This window comes from Plectropomus leopardus, chromosome 2 (assembly GCF_026936395.1).
Source record: "Plectropomus leopardus strain MGB_pleo_1.0 chromosome 2, ASM2693639v1, whole genome shotgun sequence".
Classification (NCBI taxonomy): domain Eukaryota; kingdom Metazoa; phylum Chordata; class Actinopteri; order Perciformes; family Serranidae; genus Plectropomus; species Plectropomus leopardus.
The window spans coordinates 2927181-2948194 of record NC_142177.1 but is presented as its reverse complement, the minus strand read 5'-3'; the positions used below and the strand labels follow the sequence as shown (position 1 = coordinate 2948194).

General features: G+C 43.3%; 1 protein-coding gene across 4 annotated transcripts in view; it reads left to right on the top strand.

The window, feature by feature from the left end:
• plxnb1b (plexin b1b) overlaps nucleotides 1-21014 on the top strand; it is a 152004-nt gene that overhangs the window by 45162 nt on the left and 85828 nt on the right. For all 4 annotated transcript variants that reach the window (XM_088082924.1, XM_088082911.1, XM_088082929.1 and 1 more), the window contains one exon: nucleotides 14594-14715. The gene's annotated coding sequence lies outside the window, so the exon portion shown is untranslated. The remainder of the gene's footprint in view (nucleotides 1-14593; nucleotides 14716-21014) is intronic.

Genomic DNA, 21014 nt, shown 5'->3' with positions numbered 1-21014 from the left:
TTGTGCTTTTTTTGTCATTTCTTTTTAAGTTGCTCATCACCTTCTTCCCATGTTTTTGGACAAATAAGCCATCTCAGAATTCAAAGGGTAAGGGTAGTTTGATTGGATTTCTGAAGGATGTGATGGAGTCTTCCCAGACAGATCTTAACCAGGGCGAATGCCTCTTTTTTTTCTCCCTGTCTCAATAACTCCCATCCTCCACCTTGTCCCATAACCTCACCTCTTTTTCATTTAACCAGTCGTCCTCTGCTTCTGTTCTCCCTCCCCCCTCCATCCATCCAAGACAGACTAAATGAACACACAGACTGAGAAAAGAGCGAAGAGGCAGGGAGACAGAAAGCTAAATTAGAGACACAAAGATGGGGCAGCACAGGGCAGAGCGATGATGAAATGGATGGAGCAGAGGCTGCTGGGATAGAGTGATGAGATGAAGAGAAAGAATAGATTGGAAGAGACAATGCACAGATGATACCCAGAGGGCTACAGTTAAACACACATGAAGCTGATCAATAAGGTGGGCTCACCCTGAGGGAGCCTGACCCACACACCCACCCTCACATACCTCAGGGATGAAAGGACAATATACACCCCATTTGCACCCTCCCCCCACCTCGCCATATACACATTCACACTAAGACACCATCACTGGTCTCTTGGGGGTGCAAGGGAGCTGACAAATTGGAACACGTCCTCAACCGTACCAATTAAGCTTTGAACAGAGAAGCCCAAGCATGGAAAAGCTGCAGACTAGCCAAAATGAGCAGAGTATGAAAAGTTAGGTCATTCTGCTGCTGAAATAAATTCTGGGAGAGATAAAATAAGCATTTATACAAACCATTATTAAGGTTTTTCCACCGGCATGGTTGGGTCTGCTTTAGCTGCACTGTGCCAAGCCACAATGACATGCATCTCCTCTACTGCTTCTCAGCAGGGACCAGCAAAAACCTGACAGAAAAGCAGAACAGCAGCACCAGGCTGAGTGCTATTGTTTACATCAACAGGACAAATACTGTATGTTGATCTCATTATGTCACAGGCTAGAAACACCAAGTTGTCTCGCCCTAAAGCTGCCACGGGAGGTAGTTAAGGCGCTTAAACGGTCACTGTATAAACAAGACAGCTCTCATGAGGGGACCATGGACACGATAGATGTAACTTTTGATGGCGTACTATGTGTGTGACCCACCACAGGAGAATTAAAAAGCAGCTGTTAGTTAGTGGCTAAGTCAAAGACAACAACAAATTGGGAAAACAATTAGATTCAGGAGCTCCTTACCCTCCAAGCAGAAGACAAGATCAGCCGCCAACTAACTGTGGCAGAAAATGATTGTGAATGACATGTTGTATTATTGTTATCGTTTAGAAACTAGAGGTAGACATTAGGGCTGGGTAAAAAAATCGATTTATCAGTGCATTGCAATATGTTTTTTGCCAATTCAATATCAATTCATAAAATCCTGAAATCAACTTTTTCTGTTGTAATCATGCCCCACGCCCATGGGGGCAGTGTGAGTGCCGCCAGAGTGTGATTGACGTTGTTCAGACGCCCCGCTTGACCGCCAAACAACGTCTTTTGTTTATTCATTAAAATGGTGACAGTGGTGCGAGGTAGCAGTGTGTTAAAATGAGTGCCAACAACATTAAAAGCCGACGTTTGGATACACAAAGTCGATAGTAATTACGTTGTGTGTGCCTCGTGAGTCAGTGCAGTCAGTACACTGCAACAATACGACAAACCTACATAACCATTTGAGCCGACACCACGCAAATGTTTTGCAACCTGTTGCTAACGCTAAAGCTGTGGATCACTCACAAATGCAGGTTGATAAATCCTGTATAAATGTTTATTACTTTTGTTAAGTTCAACTCAGGCAAAAATGTGCACTTTTCTGTACTTTTAATTTGTTTTAGTTTTAATTTGTATTTATTAAAGAATAATGTAATGTCGAAGCAGCTGGATCAATATCAAATCGAATCGAATCGAATCGTGACCCAAAGAATTGAAAATGAATTGAATTGTGAGGTTCTTGAAAATACCCAGCCCTAGTATACACTGTTGTGTTATACACTCATGCTCATCATACCTTCTTTCATTCCCCAGTGCCAGATCCCATTTTAAAGCGTTAACACGTAAAGGAAGCATAAGAACGGGACTTAGTAGAAGCTCTATAGCGCCATCTCTGTGTAAAATGGGCTAATGGCTCTCCATGGCATGGCTTAGTGTGTTTACCCTAGAAAAAGGCTTCAGAGGCTTCTGAACAGGCGTAGGGATGGGAATCACAGGAGAGCTCTACTACAGTATTTTGTACATACACCATTTTAATGTTGTCATCATATAGAAAACTGAGTAATACCCAGTGCACATGAAGTTGAGAATTGTATCAGTGAAGACTTACAAATATCCCTGAAGAGATATTTTTGTGCAAAGCAGAATATTTCAGTCTTACAGAGTTTTATGCAGCAGAGATGAAACATTGAGTGATGAAATGTGGAGTCTCATGTTTTTCAACACACATGGCAATATTACCATGTGTGAAATCTTTCAAATGTTCAAATGTCAAACCACATAAAGTGTTAAAATGCTGATCTGCCAAAAAGCAAAACTACTCAAAATTCAGTACATCTCGATTATCCAGGTGGTGCAATGTCTGCAGAAACGTCTGTTATCATAATGCAAATAAGGATTATAATGTACAGCGGCACTGATTATTTCAGCCACTTATGTGGTTGAGCTAGTTGACTTCTCCAAACCAGCCCCCACTGTGATCATCTGTTTATGAACTCTTTAAACACAGTCCCATTTATGCATGCAAGAACATGTTTTTGCTGAGGGGAACTGCACAGAATAAATGTGCACACATGATTATGTATGTGCACACAGGAGTGACTACAGAGAAGTGCTCGGAGGTACTTACATCGCTGGTTCCATTAAAGAATGTGCACTCCCTCTCCTCAGACACAATTTCTTTTAAGACTGCATGTGCCAACATTTTTAATATGCTGTTCTGAATGGTGTCGGACAGTCAGTTGTCAGTGAAGCCACTCGTGTCCCCTGGCAGGATGATACGCTTGCTTTTTGTCCTCTATCATTAATGTTACCTGTTATTAAAAACTCAACCCACATGTCTATGCCCACACATTGGAAGTCTGTCAAGTCCAAGATGTTTTATGGATCTAAAATGCAGCTCTAAAACCACTGTCCTAGCAATTTTCTTGTCTTTCTTGGCTTGTTGATGGAGGATCGCAGTGCTTATCTGCAAGCTTTTGTTCTGTTATTACACATTTTTTTCCTGAAAACCAAGCACCCCCTTGGGGGTTCCAGCTGGGAACCAGCTTTATGTTTTCTGAACCAGTTTATTTTTTGTAAAAAGGCTCCAAATGTTCTAAATTAAGTGTGTGACGTGTTGGTGGATAAGGGATCAAAGAGATTGGAACAATGAGGTAACCACTCAAAAAATCCTTAATTCACCAAGTTATGCAGTTATTTCCTACAGTCTCTCTGCCTGCTGGCCGGCGGCTGTTCACAGTCCTGTAACTTCTCCCTCCACCACTGGGTGTTCTAGTGTTTTTCAGGTCAGCTGTCTGTTCCACCATTAGAAACCACAGACTGAGCTCTGGTGGTGTGCACTACATACAATGGGTTTAACAGAGTCTCCCGTCAGAAGGAGCTTCAACTCCCACCTCCGGGAGAGCTTCGACCATGTCCCCGGGGAGGCCGGGGACATTGAGTCCGAGTGGGCCGTGTTCCGTGCCTCCATTGCTGAGGCGGCCGACCGGTGCTGTGGCCGTAAGGTGGTCGGTGCCTGTCGGGGCGGCAACACCCGAACCCGCTGGTGGACACCGGCGGTAAGGGGTGCCGTCAAGCTGAAGAAGGAGTCCTATCGGGCCTTCTTGGCCTGTGGGACTCCGGAGGCAGCAGACAGGTACCAACAGGCCAAGCGGAGTGCGGCGGCGGCGGTCGCCAAGGCGAAAACCCGGGCGTGGGGGGAGTTCGGCGAGGCCATGGAAAAAACGACTTCCGGGCGGCTTCGAAGAGGTTCTGGACCACCATCCGGCGTCTCAGGAGGGGGAAGCGGTGCTCCGTTAACACTGTATGGTGGCGACGGGGCGCTGCTGACCTCGACTCGGGACGTTGTGGATCGGTGGAAGGAATACTTCGAAGACCTCCTCAATCCCACCGACACGCCTTCCGTTGGGGAAGCAGGGCCTGGGGACTCGGGGGTGGGCTCCTCTATCCCTGGGGCTGAGGTTACTGAGGTGGTCAAAAAGCTCCTCGGTGGCAGGGCCCCGGGGGTGGACGAGGTCCGCCCGGAGTTCCTCAAGGCCCTGGATGTTGTGGGGCTGTCGTGGCTGACGCGACTCTGCAACATTGCATGGACATCGGGGGCAGTGCCCTTGGACTGGCAGACTGGGGTGGTGGTCCCTCTTTTTAAGAAGGGGGACCGGAGGGTGTGTTCCAACTACAGGGGGATCACACTCCTCAGCCTCCCTGGTAAGGTCTATTCGGGGGTACTAGAGAGGAGGGTCCGCCGGATAGTCAAACCCCGGATTCAGGAGGAGCAATGCGGTTTTCGCCCCGGTCGTGGAACTGTGGACCAGCTCTGGACCCTTGGCAGGATCCTTGAGGGTGCGTGGGAGTTTGCCCAACCAGTCCACATGTGCTTTGTGGACTTGGAGAAGGCATTCGACCGTGTCCCTCGGGGAGTCCTGTGGGGGGTTCTCCGGGAATATGGGGTTTTGGACTCCCTGATACGGGCTGTCCGTTCCCTGTATGACCGGTGCCAGAGCTTGGTCCGCATTGCCGGCAGTAAGTCGAACTCGTTTCCGGTGAGGGTTGGACTCTGCCAGGGCTGCCCTTTGTCACCGATTCTGTTCATAACTTTTATGGACAGAATTTCTAGGCACAGTCAGGGTGTTGAGGGGGTCCGGTTTGGTGACCTCAGGATTGGGTCTCTGCTCTTTGCAGATGATGTGGTCCTGTTGGCTTCATCGGGCCGTGACCTTCAGCTCTCACTGGATCGGTTCGCAGCCGAGTGTGAAGCGGCTGGGATGAGAATCAGCACCTCCAAATCCGAGACCATGGTTCTCAGCCGGAAAAGGGTGGCGTGCCCCCTCCGGATCGGGGACGAAGTCCTGCCCCAAGTGGAGGAGTTTAAGTACCGGGGTCTTGTTCACGAGTGAGGGAAGGATGGAACGGGAGATCGACAGGTGGATCGGTGCGGCGTCTGCAGTAATGCGGACTCTGCACCGGTCTGTCGTGGTGAAGAGGGAGCTGAGCCGAAAGGCAAAGCTCTCGATTTACCAGTCGATCTTCGTTCCTATCCTCACTTATGGTCACAAGCTTTGGGTAGTGACCAAAAGAACAAGATCGCGGATACAAGCGGCCGAAATGAGTTTCCTCCGTAGGGTGGCTGGGCTCTCCCTTAGAAATAGGGTGAGAAGCTCGGTCATCCGGGAGGAGCTCGGAGTAGAGCCGCTCCTCCTCCGCGTTGAGAAGAGCCAGATGAGGTGGCTCGGGCATCTAATTAGGATGCCTCCAGGACGCCTCCCTGGTGAGGTGTTCAGGGCACGTCCCACCGGTAGGAGGCCCCGGGGAAGACCCAGGACACGCTGGAGAGACTACGTCTCTCAGCTGGCCTGGGAACGCCTCGGGGTCCCCCGGGAAGAGCTGGACGAAGTGGCCGGGGAGAGGGAAGTCTGGGTTTCCCTGCTTAGGCTGCTGCCCCCGCGACCCGACCCCGGATAAGCGGAAGAAAATGGATGGATGGATGGATGGATAATAGAGCGTCTGCTTTGGACTCAGTGACTTTGTTAACATGCACAAAATTGAAAAAAAAAAAAAAAAAAAACCAAAACATTTTTTGCCCTTATTCCAAAAGAAGTGATACTAGAGACCAGAGACTGAGCTCTGGTGGTGCATGCTGTGCACTATATAAAGTAAGTTTAATAGGAGTGCCTGTATTTATGATGGTATTGAAAAACACAACATCAGGTTTTCTAAATACCCTAGTATACTGTAATAATGTGATACTACCCAAGCCTATTTTAAATACTAGACATTAGGACAGGTTTGTTGCTGAATTTACATGGTTTATTCTTCCGGCCAAGTGCCTTCTAGATTTAATGCTTGAGGAAATGCCACATTGCCTTACAGTATTTTATGTGATCAGACATATTGGCTTGCAGTGCAAGACTTCCATGAAACTATCAAACATATTTTGTAGCAAATGGGGGGTCCCAAAGAAGGCCGGGAGCGTGGAGGGATAATTAAACAGGGGTGTGTGGGTGGACCCTATCTCAGCAGGGAGGTTGCTGAGTCTCCATCACAACCGCCTCAACGTGCAGATTATTGAAACTCACAAGAGAACGGGGCGGCCAATGTCAGGCTGTGTGTGTGTGTGTGTGTGTGTGTGTGTGTGTGTGTGTGTGTGTGTGTGTGTGTGTGTGTGGGGGTGTGTGTGTGTGTGTGTGTGTGTGTGCGCGTGCGCGCGCGCCTGCGCCTGCCTGCCTGCCTGAAGGAAGCTGATTAGCAAGGCAGATTGGTTGTGGGGTGGCTCTTCTTTAGTCGTGGAGGAGCTGTGATTGTAGTAGTAGAGCTGGGAGAACAGGGCCAACCAGAGACGACTCGCCAGTGTGAAGAAGAGTTAATGAAGACATTTGGGAATTGAGGCAGTACTGCATGTGTTTGAGTGTGTGTTTGTGCTAACATGTTGATTAGATGTTTGTGTGTGTGTGAGTGAGAGAGAGTGTGTAATTACAGGTCTGTAGTTTACTGCCAGCTTGTGCATCTGTTACCTGACTCCTTCAAAGCCCACAGATCCAAAGGAGTGGCGACCAGCAGCCTGTGAAACCAAATACACTTTGTATCCTCATCTGCTGTTTGCTGGTTGTGCAAACACCTCCACACACAGCATGAGAAGACACACACAATCCAAACTCACTGACACTGACACTGAAGCTGCAGCTCTGCTGTGGCTGTCAAATGCTTAATATAGCCCCAGTGTAAACAGAGTATTGTAAAAAATGGATTGGAGTTAAAAGTCTCCATGAATTTACTGTGTAATGTGTGATTACATGTGGAGTGCTTTACGGTGGCAACATTTGTGTAGCATCAGTCACGCTGATCCATGGAGCTGCTGCTGTGAGGCGGCCTCTATCTTAGGCGGTCAGCAGGGAGGACAGAGCAATGACTCGTATTTAGGCTGCTGTCAGGCCACTGGGCTGATAACAGTGTGTGGGAGAGACTGTCAGTCTTTCAATATGACTCCCATAACCACTGAACAGACGCACACACACACACACACACACACACACACACACACACACACACACATATGCAGACAAGCGGGGGTAAGATGAAGTATAGGGGAGTTGTTGTGAAGCTTTAAACAGGCAATCCAAATATTTTCTCCCCCTTGACAGTTTCAGACAAAGACAAAATAAACACATTTTTCTTTGTGGTGTGGGCCTGAACCACATCAACACAATGAAGTGCTCCTGTGAGAAGCCAGGCTCTCCCTTTAATTAGGTCCTGCAGATTTGGAACCCTGAGATTTCAAAATCTCTTCATCACCACTTCACAGAGATGCAGCACAGATGTTATGCAAACTGGAGCTACATCCACCCTAGTATGTTTGTATGTAGTAGTATGTATTATCAGCCTGGCTGATTGTTGGGGCTGATATTTGGCATTTTGCATATTATCCGTATCAGCGTTTTTCATTTTAATAATCCCTGATAAAATTATTTAATTAAAAAGTGCAAATTAAGTGTCAGTATGGAAGGAACTTTTACTTTGTAAAACTTTAGAGAACTTGCAGGGGAACTGTGTATGATGGTTGTGATTAAATATTTGCTAAAGACATTTAAATAAAATTTTGTGTTGCAGTTTGATATATCTCAAATTCTAAATACTGACAGAAAGATTTTCTTTTTCTTTGTTAATGCATATTGGTTCCAAATATTGGTTATCGGTATTAATAATTAATAATAATCCATATTGTATCTGCCCTGAAAAACCAATATCAGTCGACCCCTATTACATAACTACCATCGATTTTGCATCTTCCTGCAGGTTGTCTGGCCATTTTTAGTCAACTCAGTACATAACACACTCACAAGATGTGAGTGTGTTATTAAAAGGTAATAATCTTACACCTAATTTCCTTATTAAACAGAGAAAGAAATCCATACTATGGATTTCTTTCTAAAAATTCTTTCTAGAAATCCATACTATGGATTTCTTTCTACTACTACTTTCTATGTAGTAGATTGCATGGCTTCATAAGTGAGTGGAGTATGTGCTTTTAATTTTGGAGATACAATAGTTATAAAAGTAGGCAGTTCTGCAGCGGCACCGCAACAACAAACACTGCCAATGTGAACACATTCTGCTCACACATGCAGTGTGGCCTGGGTGTAACCTCCTTGATTGGCAAGTGATGCTCAGTGCATGCTGAAGCATCCTCAATACAACCTCTACAGTATGAAGTTAATAGAAATTATCATATTTTTGACATTATTTAAACTCACACCATATGGATTTCTAACTACCCGGGTATACTGTAATACCACCCACATCGAGGCCGCAGTGCATCCCATGCTAAACACGGGCGCGGTGTTAGAGCCTGGGTGGAATTTCAGTCTCATTAAGTCTGGTATTGTTGCATTGCCACTTATCAGGTGGTGCGTCATCATCAACTCAGGAGGAGAATGTGTTTTTTGATGTAAGACTGAGTGAATGAACTGCTTTTTGGACATGTCCACTTGCTGATTGGTGGAGCTTCATACTGTTACCAGTGTCGTTGTACTGTCTGGTCATGTCACCTGTATTTTGGATCATGTCTAATAACTCCACTCTTTTAAGATGCATGTTGAGGTTTATTTGACATTAAAGCAGACACATCGGGTCATTGTGAACTGCCAGAGAGACATCAAAACATTAAACATTGAACATTGTCATATTTAACCAAATTGTTTAACCCCATTACATGGAGAAAAGAACTAAAACATGCAGTATTATTACAGACATCTGTGTAATAACTTGTGTTGCAGGTATTTTTGGTACCTTGAAGTTCATTTTCATTGCCATATAAGAGGCAGGATAACTTAAACCAGGGGTTTGTTTAAAATTTGTATGTTGGTCTGGTGTTAACTTGTGCAGTGTTTTATGGTGTTGCCACACCCCCAAATTTAAGCATTGATATTGGTCAGCAGAATGTCATAGCTGTTTAAAAGATGATAAAAACTAGAGGAATAATATTGCTTTAAAACAATGCCTCTTAGGAAAGTTTACCAGTGAAACCACAAACTCAGTGTTTTCCTTTGTGGTCCCAGTTAATGAGGCTGCAGCTTTACAGCAAATGCACTCAAGTGTTGACACCCCTCCTGAGGCGGCTGGTAAACCCTGTCCCAGGTCGTGGAAGGGCAATCAGTAAAATACAGTGAAAATTAAAAGGCAAGAGCGAGAGCAGTTATCAGGATCGGTTATGGACTGCATGTCATAAAATGTGACCTAAAGAGAGCAGACAAAGTCTCCCCCTGTCACTGGAGACAAGAGCAAACAGAGATGTGTTTGCTCACAGTCTACGGCACAGTCAGGGTGTGGTTGTATTCAGTGGCTGGAGGTCTATTGTTGTCCTATTGTGTATTTGTAGGACAGAAACACACACAAATCTGCCTGCTGATTATCCTGTTGCAACCTGCATGAGTGGAGGAGTGTACTCAGCTGAGGCTCTGATCCTGCTCGGGCAGAAGGAGGCTGGCTGTATACTGCAGGCTGATGCACATACGGTATTTGTGTGTGTGTGTGTTTGTATGTGCCAGTCATTCCTCTTTATTGATCTGTTAACAAGAAGCTCATCTGTCACATTTAAGGAGACTGTAGTGCATTGCACTACTGTTCAAGGAGTGCGCTGCATGTGTGTGTGTGTGTTTGTATTTGTGTGCCAACAGAGAATACATTATTTAACAACGAGGATACATCAACTTGTACCTGTACATTCACTGAGAATGTTATTAAGGTTATAACGATAACGATGAGAGGTAGTAACAGCGCTGAAATGCTGCCTGTATAAACAGGACATCTCAGAGGACATAGCTATGGGCAGGAGGGGTGTGAAGTTTTGACAGCATGTTATGATTGTGAGATTTAAAAAGCAGCTGTTAGCAGTTATTGACTAGCACAAAAAAGAAGAACAGAGGTATTTAATGTCTGCAAACTGGGAAAACAATGTGATTTCGGAGCTCCCTACTCTCCAAGCGGCGGACCAGATCAGTTGCCAAATAACAGATAAGGTAAATGATTGTTACTGACATGTTATGTCATTGTTATTGTTCAAAAATACAAAAAATAGAGTCAGTCACATGTGGAGATAATAAATGTTGGGAGCATCATCTGTGTGCTGACTGTATTTTTGTATCTACTTTTGTTCTGTCCAGCAGCGAATATTTAACTGGTTTTGGATGTGCGTGGTGCACGACTATTTTTTTATGTATGTTATATGTCACACCAGAGGCCACCTCTGTTGTTGTTAATGTCAGACCCTTCATGCCTCTTTTTGTATGGTGATGCTGGCATGCTGCCTAAAATCACACACTGGAACAGAATGATGCTGCTGTCGTTTGGTTCTGTGTAAAAATGCAGGGGTGGTATAAAAAAGGAACTTGGTGGATAAGCACGATCTCTGTGTAAAAAGCTCTTTGGTTTGCATTTAAGTACAACTGATAGCTTGAATATAATTGATGTAAACATTGTGAACATGGAGGCTCTGAACCAGTGTGAACCAAGATGGCAATACTCTTCATTATTTTTCATACTGACACGGCGGTACTTACTAACGCTTTCCTCCTCAGTTGGTACTATCAGACAGTTATTATCCACAATAAAAGATCACCTTAATTAAAACAGAGTATTTTGCCAAGAAGCAACTCAACAAAATAAGTCGATGGGAATGCGTACGATCAGCACTTACACCCAATTCAAATGACTCTGCAGTTGACACAGGTTTTTATTGCCTCCGATTCCAATTAGCTTTGATGCATTCTGAGTGAATGCATTCATTTCAGCTCCTTAACCGGTGAGATGCAATGACGCACCGTCACTAATTACCCTCCGTCTCCTCCTAAGCAGCAAAAACATTGATCCAAGTTAGACTGCACAGAATTTGAGAGACTGAATAAGTAAAAGATATATAAAGAGAAGAAAAGAAAAAGTTTTCAAAGACCTCTGATCCTGCACACCAACAAAACAACAAAACACACACACACGAAATGCAGACTGTCTCAAGCGGTGAGTTCAGTGGCAGTGGGAATACAGCTAATCTCAAATATTTAGCAGGTTTTGTTTAAAAAACCCATGTGCACATATTAATTTTAGTGGGAAAGAGGTTTTTCTCAGGCAAGAATAGCGTGGATTTCACATCTCTGTATCATTCGGGCCATGTCATTTTAATTACCCGAGAGCAAATTTGCATTTTTGTAGCCACTGTAAGTAATCACTGTAATTTTGGTGTGAATACACCATAAGGTTCACCTTAGACATTTGGGTAAAAACCATAATATCCTCTGACATGAGATGGTATGTTCGTTGCATGCATTTTAATGGCATACTGTGATGTAACTCCCCTTATCGCCAACAACTCCCACTGCCCACTGTCCACCTCAAGTGACTGTGATTGGATGATATGAAAATAGAAACCATTGCCCAACTCTAATTGTAAGTGGGCATCGTTTTGGATGTTCTTATGAGTGATTGCCATTTTTTTCCACACACACACCAATACAGACACGCAAACTGTTAGTTGCTGCCAGCAGAAGACCGATGGGGGCTGGGAGGGGGCCTATTGTGTTTTTAATGTAGCTGTTCTTCCCTTTTATTGGAACAGAAGGGGTGAGAGGTGCTCACACAGTACCAGCCAACCCCCAACACACACACACACACACACACACACACACACACACACACACACACACACACACACACACACACACACACACACTCCTGTTTTTTCCCAGCCTCCCTCACTCTGTAACCAGTGGAGATGGATATGGATGCAGAATGGGACCACTGGTGCGTTTTGATTGCACCACAACGGATGGGATGAGTCATAAATCAAGCCCCTGACCTGTCCCAGCTCCTAATCATCCCCCACACACACTCCCACCTCCCTTTTGTCTTTATTTTGGTTTGGACTGGTCTCACTGGGAATTGACTGGGACTGTCATGTACATGCAGATGGGGGTGGTGAGGTGCATTGGCGGCTCCTCCACGTTCAGCTCTGTGAATCAAGCACGTATTGGATTTTTCTCTCTGAGTGGAGAAGGATGTGGGTTTTACCTCCTGGGGCTGGGAGGAGGCAGTCTGTCACAACATGGAGAGGAGATTGTTTATGTGTGTGTGTGTGTGTGTGTGTGTGTGTGTGTGTGTGTGTGTGTGTGTGTGTGTGTGTGTGTGTGTGTGTGTGTGTGTAGGTGTTGGTGTGTGTAGGTGTGTGTGGACACTTCACCCAGTTTATCAGTGCACGGGCAGCTGTGCACCTGATGCTGTGTAATCTCATTGATCCCATTATCAACAGTGTTGAACCAGTGGTCAGAGCTCAGAGCTGCCTGCACTGGAGTCAAAGGGCCAGCTGCTGGACACGTCGCTTTTCACTGCAGGAGGCGTGGCCAGTATATCCATTATATTCACTGCACCGCAGTAAAATGTCACAAACATTATAAATAGTATAAATTGTAATTTTATATAATTCTTATTAAGTTAAATTTTATTAAAGACATTTTGATTTCTTTCCCACTCACATTGAAGGGATTCTCATTTTAAACACGGCTGCTGTATCAGTTAAGTTTCATTTTGTTTTTATTTGTTCCACTTGTGTTTAAGTACAACAATCCAATTTACATTAAGAACAACTTTAATACACATGGCATAACTTAAAAGGAGCAGGGAGAGGAAAAACTCTTGTTTTACCTGCCCCTTTCTCCAAACGTATATAAACAAAAGAAATAGATGGCCTGTTAATTATAGTTCTATGATTAATATCATATAGAAGTATCAAGAGCTGTACACAATAATTCACCTTCAATGAGGGGACAGATTCCACCCGACATCTTCATATAGTCTGAATATTCTTTCTTTATTCATTTTCTTGAACTGAACAATATTTTTACAACACTAGAAATCATTCTGTAGAGAAATTCCACAGTTTGATGGCAACCACTGAAGAACACTTCTGCTTTAATTTAGTTTGTGTATACTGGTGCTTAAAGTGAAATTTGCCTTTATGCTCCACGTCTTCAGAAATAACAACAAAGCAACTGTTGTACATTTTCTGGTACATAACTGGTACCTCAACTAAATTTTAAAATTTTAATAGTTATGATGTAATAAACGGTCTGTTACGTATGTTCTCTTGGATCTGCTTCATGAATAATTCTTACTGCTCTTTTCTCTTATACAGAACATGAGTAACAATGACTTCACGTTACTCATGTGTGTGTGCCCCACACGCAGTAACTTCTGTTTGGCAAAACAAGTGAACAGTACAGAGTTCTCTTTGCATGTAATCTAACACGTACTTTACTTTATTATTATTTTTTTTTTCAAAACAAAATTATGCTTAGACACCTTTTGTCTTTAACATGCTCTATGTAGGATTTCCATGACAGTTTATCATCCATTATCACACCCAAAAATCTAAATTGAGACACTAGGCAGGTTTCCATTAACCCTCAACTTGCACAAACAGATCATTCAGAAGTTTGGAATCCATAATTCCTCTGTGAAATAGTGGACTATCGCCTCCCAGAAATCCCTCATACGAGGCTGCTCCCACGTATAAGGGGCTCGCCTTTCCATTATCGCTCACACAACATGGCAAGAGAAGTCACATAACATCAGTCACTGGAAAAGCAGTCATCTCGCAATTGTGCTTTATCGAAATTTTGAAAATATTGTTTAAGTTTTGTGCAAATCTGTAATGGAAATCCACCTACTCTTTTAATGTAACCTTTGTCTATAGACAGTGAAAACATTTCATCCTTCTTTCAATTGACAAAAACCCCGAACTTCGATTTTTTTCACATTTAATGATAATTTATTTTCATCAGACCATCTCCTGAACTAAAAACAAATTTCGTCTGCAAACAGCACAAACCGCAATATATTTGACATCTCACTTTCTTCTAGCATCTGTTGACGGGAAAGTCACAGCAAAAACACTGACAAATCCTGCCCGAGACCAGCCAGGTGCTTCAAAAGTTAAAGCACTAGTGGTTCTATTTTGCTTTATTTCATTATTTATTTATTAACAATTGCATAACAACTTAATATTTAACTCTTCTTCTGATTTGAATCAAGTTGAATATTACATATATGTGTTTTTTTTTCATAGATTAAGAGATTTAATACACAACTTTTTCTGCCAGTCTCTCCCCTCTCCCTGGTTGAAGTGCAGAAAGCTAATTGGTTGCTCTGTAAATATCAAACTATCTTGTAAGATGCCATTTACCTGGATGCTTTTCGCCTGTGTTTGTGCTTCATGGTTGTGATACTGACCAGGATAATCTTTTGTCTTTCTTCCTCTTGTGTATAAAGTCACATCTCCATTTTGGTGCCACCCTCTCCTGCCATCGTTGCTCAACCCCAGGAACCCGACTCCTTGTGAATCGCTGTGGCCAGGCACTGACACCCTGACAGCGGTGGACACAGAGGATCAGGTCAGACTTTTTTTTTTTTGTGTAACTCTTTTTAGTAAACACTGAAATATTTGGAATGTTGTCAGTGAAATAGCTGTTGCAGAGGTCCTGTCCACCCCTCTTGGCTGTGTGCTGTTGTTGATGTACCTGTGTTCCTGCCTCCTGGCTGGATGAAAGCACAGTGCTGGCTGCTGCCTGCCCTCCAAGGTCAGGTCACTCAGACCTTGTTTAGATATGAATGATGCTTTGGGTGAATTCAGAGCAGAGGCGTTGGATGCTGTTATCCCCTGCTTTGCCGTATAATGAGGTGTGTGTGTGTGTGTCTGTCTGTGTGTCTGTGTGTGTTGGTGTGGAGCGTTGGTGACCCCTGTGCCGACTGGAGCACAATGATGAATGAGACTGTTAGAGTGGTGCTGTGAGATTTTTTTTTTTTTTTTTTTTACAATTCTACAACTCTACACTTAATATCACACACACACACACACACACACACACACACACACACACACACACACACTTACACTTCCCCTGCATGAGTGTCTACATGCAGATGTGGCTTTCCTTCTTCTCCTTGCAGTATTATTAACCGCCAACACGACTTTTCTTCTCTCATGTATTCCCCATTGTGTCTGTGACGGGCTATCATTTGAAAGTTTTCCAGTGCAGAGCCGGTATGATGCACGAGTTTCACTGCTGGTGCTGAAACAATGCTTTGCCAATATCTTACAGCCTTTCAGTTCCTCCAGTATTACTGAATGTTCCCTTACTTTCAATAGAATGAGCAAAACATCTGAAATATATTTGTTTAAATTATTTGAACCCTTAGGGACTGTTTGGCACATTTTACACACATTTCATTTTTTGCCAGTTTTGGCTGTGTTCATGCATATGGCATACATTTGGCATTTTGAAGATTTTGTATTTTTTTTTAAATGCTGGAATTTCCAGCTCAGCTCCTACAGTCAAGTCTAAAATACACTGTAGAAACAAAACTGTTACATTCATACTTTTAAGTGTAAAAAATACTCCACTGCTCATCGTTAGTTTCTAACGATGCTGTAGTAAATGTCTGGTTAGGTTTAGGCACAATATCACTTGTTGATGGTTTGGAAAAGATCGTATTTAGCTTGTATTACCCATGTTTTGTAGCTGAAAATGGACAAGCAGTTTTGTTTGTTGGTCTTGGACAGTGGTCAGCAGCTTGGCAGGTGTCTCGCCTAGGTTTGGCACTATCCATCATCTCCTCCACCTCCCCATGACAAAGTCAATGACAACATTATCTGGCCTGTCTGGAGAAAATAATTGTTTTGATATTTGTACTAGAACAGATTTCAGTTAGGCACTAGTGCTGAAAAAAAAAAAAAATCAAACGATACCCTGCTCCAAGTTTCCTCGTCTCAGTTTTACAAGCACAGTTCAGTAAGTAGTAAAAACTGTCAAGGTTGCATACATTGTCAGCCTGTCAATGCCATCAAATGCCCAAAACTGGGTGTGAAGGCGCCTCTGCTTCCTCCAAATGGGAGCGCGTCAGGTCCTGTAACCTCTCATTTGATGAATGCCCAATCCACAGTCCTGCAGCCACCACATAGCTGAAATTAGCCACCAAGATATTGCTCAATTTCTACCCAGAACACTGCAAGAACCACCGAAATCCAAACAATATCACCATGCAACAAGCAGCACACACAGTGACGTTATTGTGTAGATATCCAACCACAGCTAAAACAGGCTGCTCCACTGTGTGCTCCTCACAGGGAAAAAGTCATGCTCTTTTCAAACAGAGATAAATTTCCAAGACCTTTTTAGATTTTTACATTCCCTATTGTCTAGTGTAACAGAAATAATTTAAAGCCCATTCCTTGTGGTTCACCTTTAAGAGCATGCTGTGCTGTTCAGATTTCACTGTGTGTTCTCGGGAGGAGGTGAGGCTGGAGCTACGAGGGGAATGTTCCCTGTGTGAGCATTTAACTCTGAATGCCCAGAGCCGCGGAGATGCTGCACTATTTATGAAGTGAAGAAAGAGAATAGGTTTTCTTGCATCTGTTCTGCCAGCTCTCTCAGACTGCAGAGCAGAGTGAGAAATGGAGTTTAGAGGAGCGAGTCTAAAGTGAACATTAGGCTTGGGCAATATTTAATGATTCATATACCTTCATACCTTCCTGAAATTTCACCAGGGTATACGGTATGTGATGGTATCAGTGTCAGCGCTACCTGTCCTTCAGCTTTTCAGACTAATAAGTACTCAATACAAACCCCTAAAATGTTTAGGAAAATGTATATTCTCACACCTATTTTCTTTATTAAACAGAGAAATACAGCTATACATCTTTTGAATTCAACTTTCAGTCACAGAGACTGAAGAGGCTTTACTATGTGGTAACTCATCATAAAACACATTTCATTCAAACTCGGCAGAAACAAATTAAACTCACACAAACTGTCTTGGTTGCTTTTGTTAGTAATCTTGTTAGTAAGTCCACTGTTGCAACAATGACCGGCTCCGCTTTGGTCCCAAAAATCCTTAATTCATCAAGTTAGATGTAAAACACATGCCATTATTCCCCACGGTCTCTCTCTGCCTGCTGGCTGCTGGCTGTTTACAGTCCTGTACCTTCTCCCTCCACCACTAGGTGTTGTGGTGGTGCGTGCTTTGCACTACATACAATAAGTTTAATAGAAAGAGGAGCACTTGTATTTATCAGTATTGGCAGATAAATAATATAAATGTGCAATCAGTGATTTCTGTAATTGTGCAGATTGTATCATTGATTACAAGCAAATACAATGGAAGCAGTGCATCGTGGGCCACCTGGCTGTAGGGTGGGTAAAGAGGGAAGATGTTAGGCAGAGATTTTTTTTTTTAATGAGTTAAAATGAACATTAAAATACAAGGTCAAAAGTAATAAAGTAATAAACCAGTGGTTCCTGGACCCTTTTTAGCCATGCCTCCTTTTAAATTCATAAGTAGTGAAACTATATTATAGTGTCCTTGAGCAAAGCAGCAAACCCCTGCCTGGTATGCAGCCTGGTGTCTCACCTTAACCATTAATGCATATCTGGAGATCCTGTGTGTGTGTGTATGTAAAGAAAAAGTAACAGAGTGAAAAAAAACTCCCCAAGTGGATTAACAATGTTCTTCTAGTTCTTTCTGCTTTTACACCACAAGCAGACCACACAGAGAGGAGACCCTCGTTTTAGTGCGGTCACACCCGTGTTCATTTAACACTTTGAAACTTGAAACAACATTACTTTTCTTGTGCTACTTTAAGACACCTTTCACAATGATTTAAACCTTTAACTGTGAGCAAATGGGAAACATGGGAAAAAGGCAATGAGCAACTTAGTAAGACATGTTCCTCAAACTGCAAGAAATAAGTAGATTAAGGAAATGATGTTAAAACACGAGGGGAAAAAAGAAAAAAATCTAGGGGAAAACTCTATTATAAGTATCATAAACATATTTAAAATTATATTACAGAATTATATTTAATCATTTTTTTCAAGTCATTTCTAATCGTTTTTTATCTTCTTCGTCTTTTTCTTTTCTTTTTCTTTCTTTATTTCTGTCTCTTTTTTATTTTATTTTATTATTTTATTTTTTATTTTTATTGAAAACTAATTTTCAGGTAATTTTCTTGTTTTTTCTTTTGTTTAATTCAGAGACAGATTGGAGAGAAAAAATGGGGGTAAAACAGTGGGTTGTGCTCAGGAAATCCAGACAGTTTTGACAGTATGAGGGAGTGAGTGACAGATGTGTGTTGAAGGATGGGTGATGGAGAGGAGGTATAACTCCTCCTTGTCCCTCCCCCCTTTTCTCTGTCTGCTCCTCCACAGCCTATTAACCAGACTGAAGCTCGTGTCCTTGAGCATATTACTGAAAATCTCTTGCTTGTAAAACAGGCAGAGGTGAGAGAAAGTCGTCACTGTGATGATATCTCTCCCTCTCTCTACATATGCATGCACACACACGCACACACACACACACACACACACACACACACACACAGACACATACACATACACATACACAGTTAGTTGGGAAGTAAACATGTATGCAGTCTGGATTCAGACAGGAACATGCAGAGATTTTATCTGTGTTTCTCTTTTCATTCAAATCTCATTTCAATGACATTCCTCTGTGCGTAAGTTCGGTGGGACCAGCATGTTTTGCTCCAGCCAGCAGCGGCTTCATACGGGCGCGCTCACCAAGGGTGGCCCTAACCACGATGGCAAGTCCACCTCCAGGGTGGTCTGCTGTGGCAGAGCAGGTTTGTTGTGAGAGATTACTCATAGCTTCAGACAGTGTCATGCTTCTGAGCCTGTTCTCTACTGAAAGGTAACTCGCTGCTGTTGTCATGGTGTTGCATTAGATTATGTGACACACTGTGGCCTACACACACACACACACACACACACACACACACACACACACACACACACACACACACACACACACACAGGCATATCTCCGCACATCTCAGGGTGTTTTCTAACAATGTGAACTTGCACAGATACTTCAAAATGCTTCAGCAGAGGCCCATGGAATTCATTTTCCTCCTCTCTCTCTCTCTCTCACACACACACACACACACACACACTGTACCCTCCACTATGACATATTCAGAAATATTACCTACATTTGCATTGTAAGGAGCTCTTTATAAGAACCTCCTGGGCTCCATAATTGGCTGTAGCATTGTGTTTTCTTCTCTCAGCCAGAAGCGCTTCAGCTAGGGTAAAGCGGCAGCAGCAGGTCCCAGCACGGTGATGCTCACCTCCAAGAGGAACCCATGGCATCTAACAGAGCCTGATGAAGAGAGGTGACCAGCTGTGGAGGTCAGCAGGAATGTGTTTAGTATAGAGATTATCCCCAAATGCCCTCAGTCTCATCACAATACAATATTATATCAATATATCAAATCTTTTTGTTCTTGGCTGCTTGCCATTATGTAACACAGAAGTTTGAAATGAAGGTGTATCTTTAATATGATGTATGGATTGATATTTTCTCTATCCGAACTGTGCCTGTAAAACTATTACGATATTGGATGATCATTAACTTGATCAGGATTGACGGATCATTACAGCCGTAGCTCCCAGTGGATGTTTGGTGGACTTTAGTTTCTTTTATGACCAAACCAGCAGCTTTTGAATGACTGAGCAGCTTCTGTTAGAAACAAGGAAGCACACTAATCTGCTACCTGTCGTGGGCAGATCTCATTGTCTGTGTTTATTTTATAGGAAACAGATTTCCAATAGATTTTCGATGGTGTTGCCTTTGAGAGAATCAGTAGTCTGAGCATGTTGTTATTTTTTGCCGAACAGATTTATTCACAAATAATTAGTTATATTTGGTTGAGCCCTCCAGCGACTCCGACTGTTTGAGTACTATGTTTGTGTTGGTTATCAGTCCCCTGTATCATCCCATTATGTGTCTGCAGCTGTGGGAGCGCCCCGGGGCTCTTTATGGTTTCATGGCTTGTCAAAACTCGGAGTGGCTGGCAGCATGTCTGCCTCCAACTTCGATGGGATAATGAGTTTTATTCTGATGTGTTGTTGGGGATGCACATTTAGTTTTTACTGCCCTCCATGATTTTTTTGTAGCAGTCTGGTGAAAAGAGGTCCAGCAGCGGTCTTCAAACCGTTTTACGACTTCATGCTCACCTTTATATGTTATGCAACAGGCCTGGCTCCATAAGCAACGCACACCCTGATGTTTTATGAAGGCAACACTACGGAAAAGCAGCATTAGCCGCATGGGACCACAAAGAAGCTCTTTGTGTAGCGGTGTATTTTACACACACACATATACACACACACAGCATTCAGAAAGGAGCAGACAACACAGCAGTCACACTAACATTTACCCTTCACTCTCCCCGTGCTGCCCTTGTTATTGCCCAGACAGGAACAGAAAGGAGCCTTTATGTATGTCCGTGTGTGTGTGTACGCGTGTGCGCGTGTGTGTGCATGTGCTTGTGCGCATGCTATCCATGCTTTGCAAAATCACCTCTGCGGTCCTTCCTCCAAGAACACTGGCTTTAATGTTCCCCTCAGGTTGCCACAGTGAGCACTTAAACAGCTGCTCAGAAAAGAGCAGTGTTGTAAAAGAAAGAGGATTATGGGATACTGCTTTATAGAGAGACAGACAGAGAGGCTGTATTATGTTGATGAGTGTTTGATGGTGAGCGCCACATGAGTATGTTCATGGTATTGAAATGGAATGGGAGTAGAAGTGATATTTCCATTGATATCAGTGTAGCTGGATGGTCAGAGCAGCAGCCATTTATGCAGCAGGATCAAGGACAAATGTTAATGTC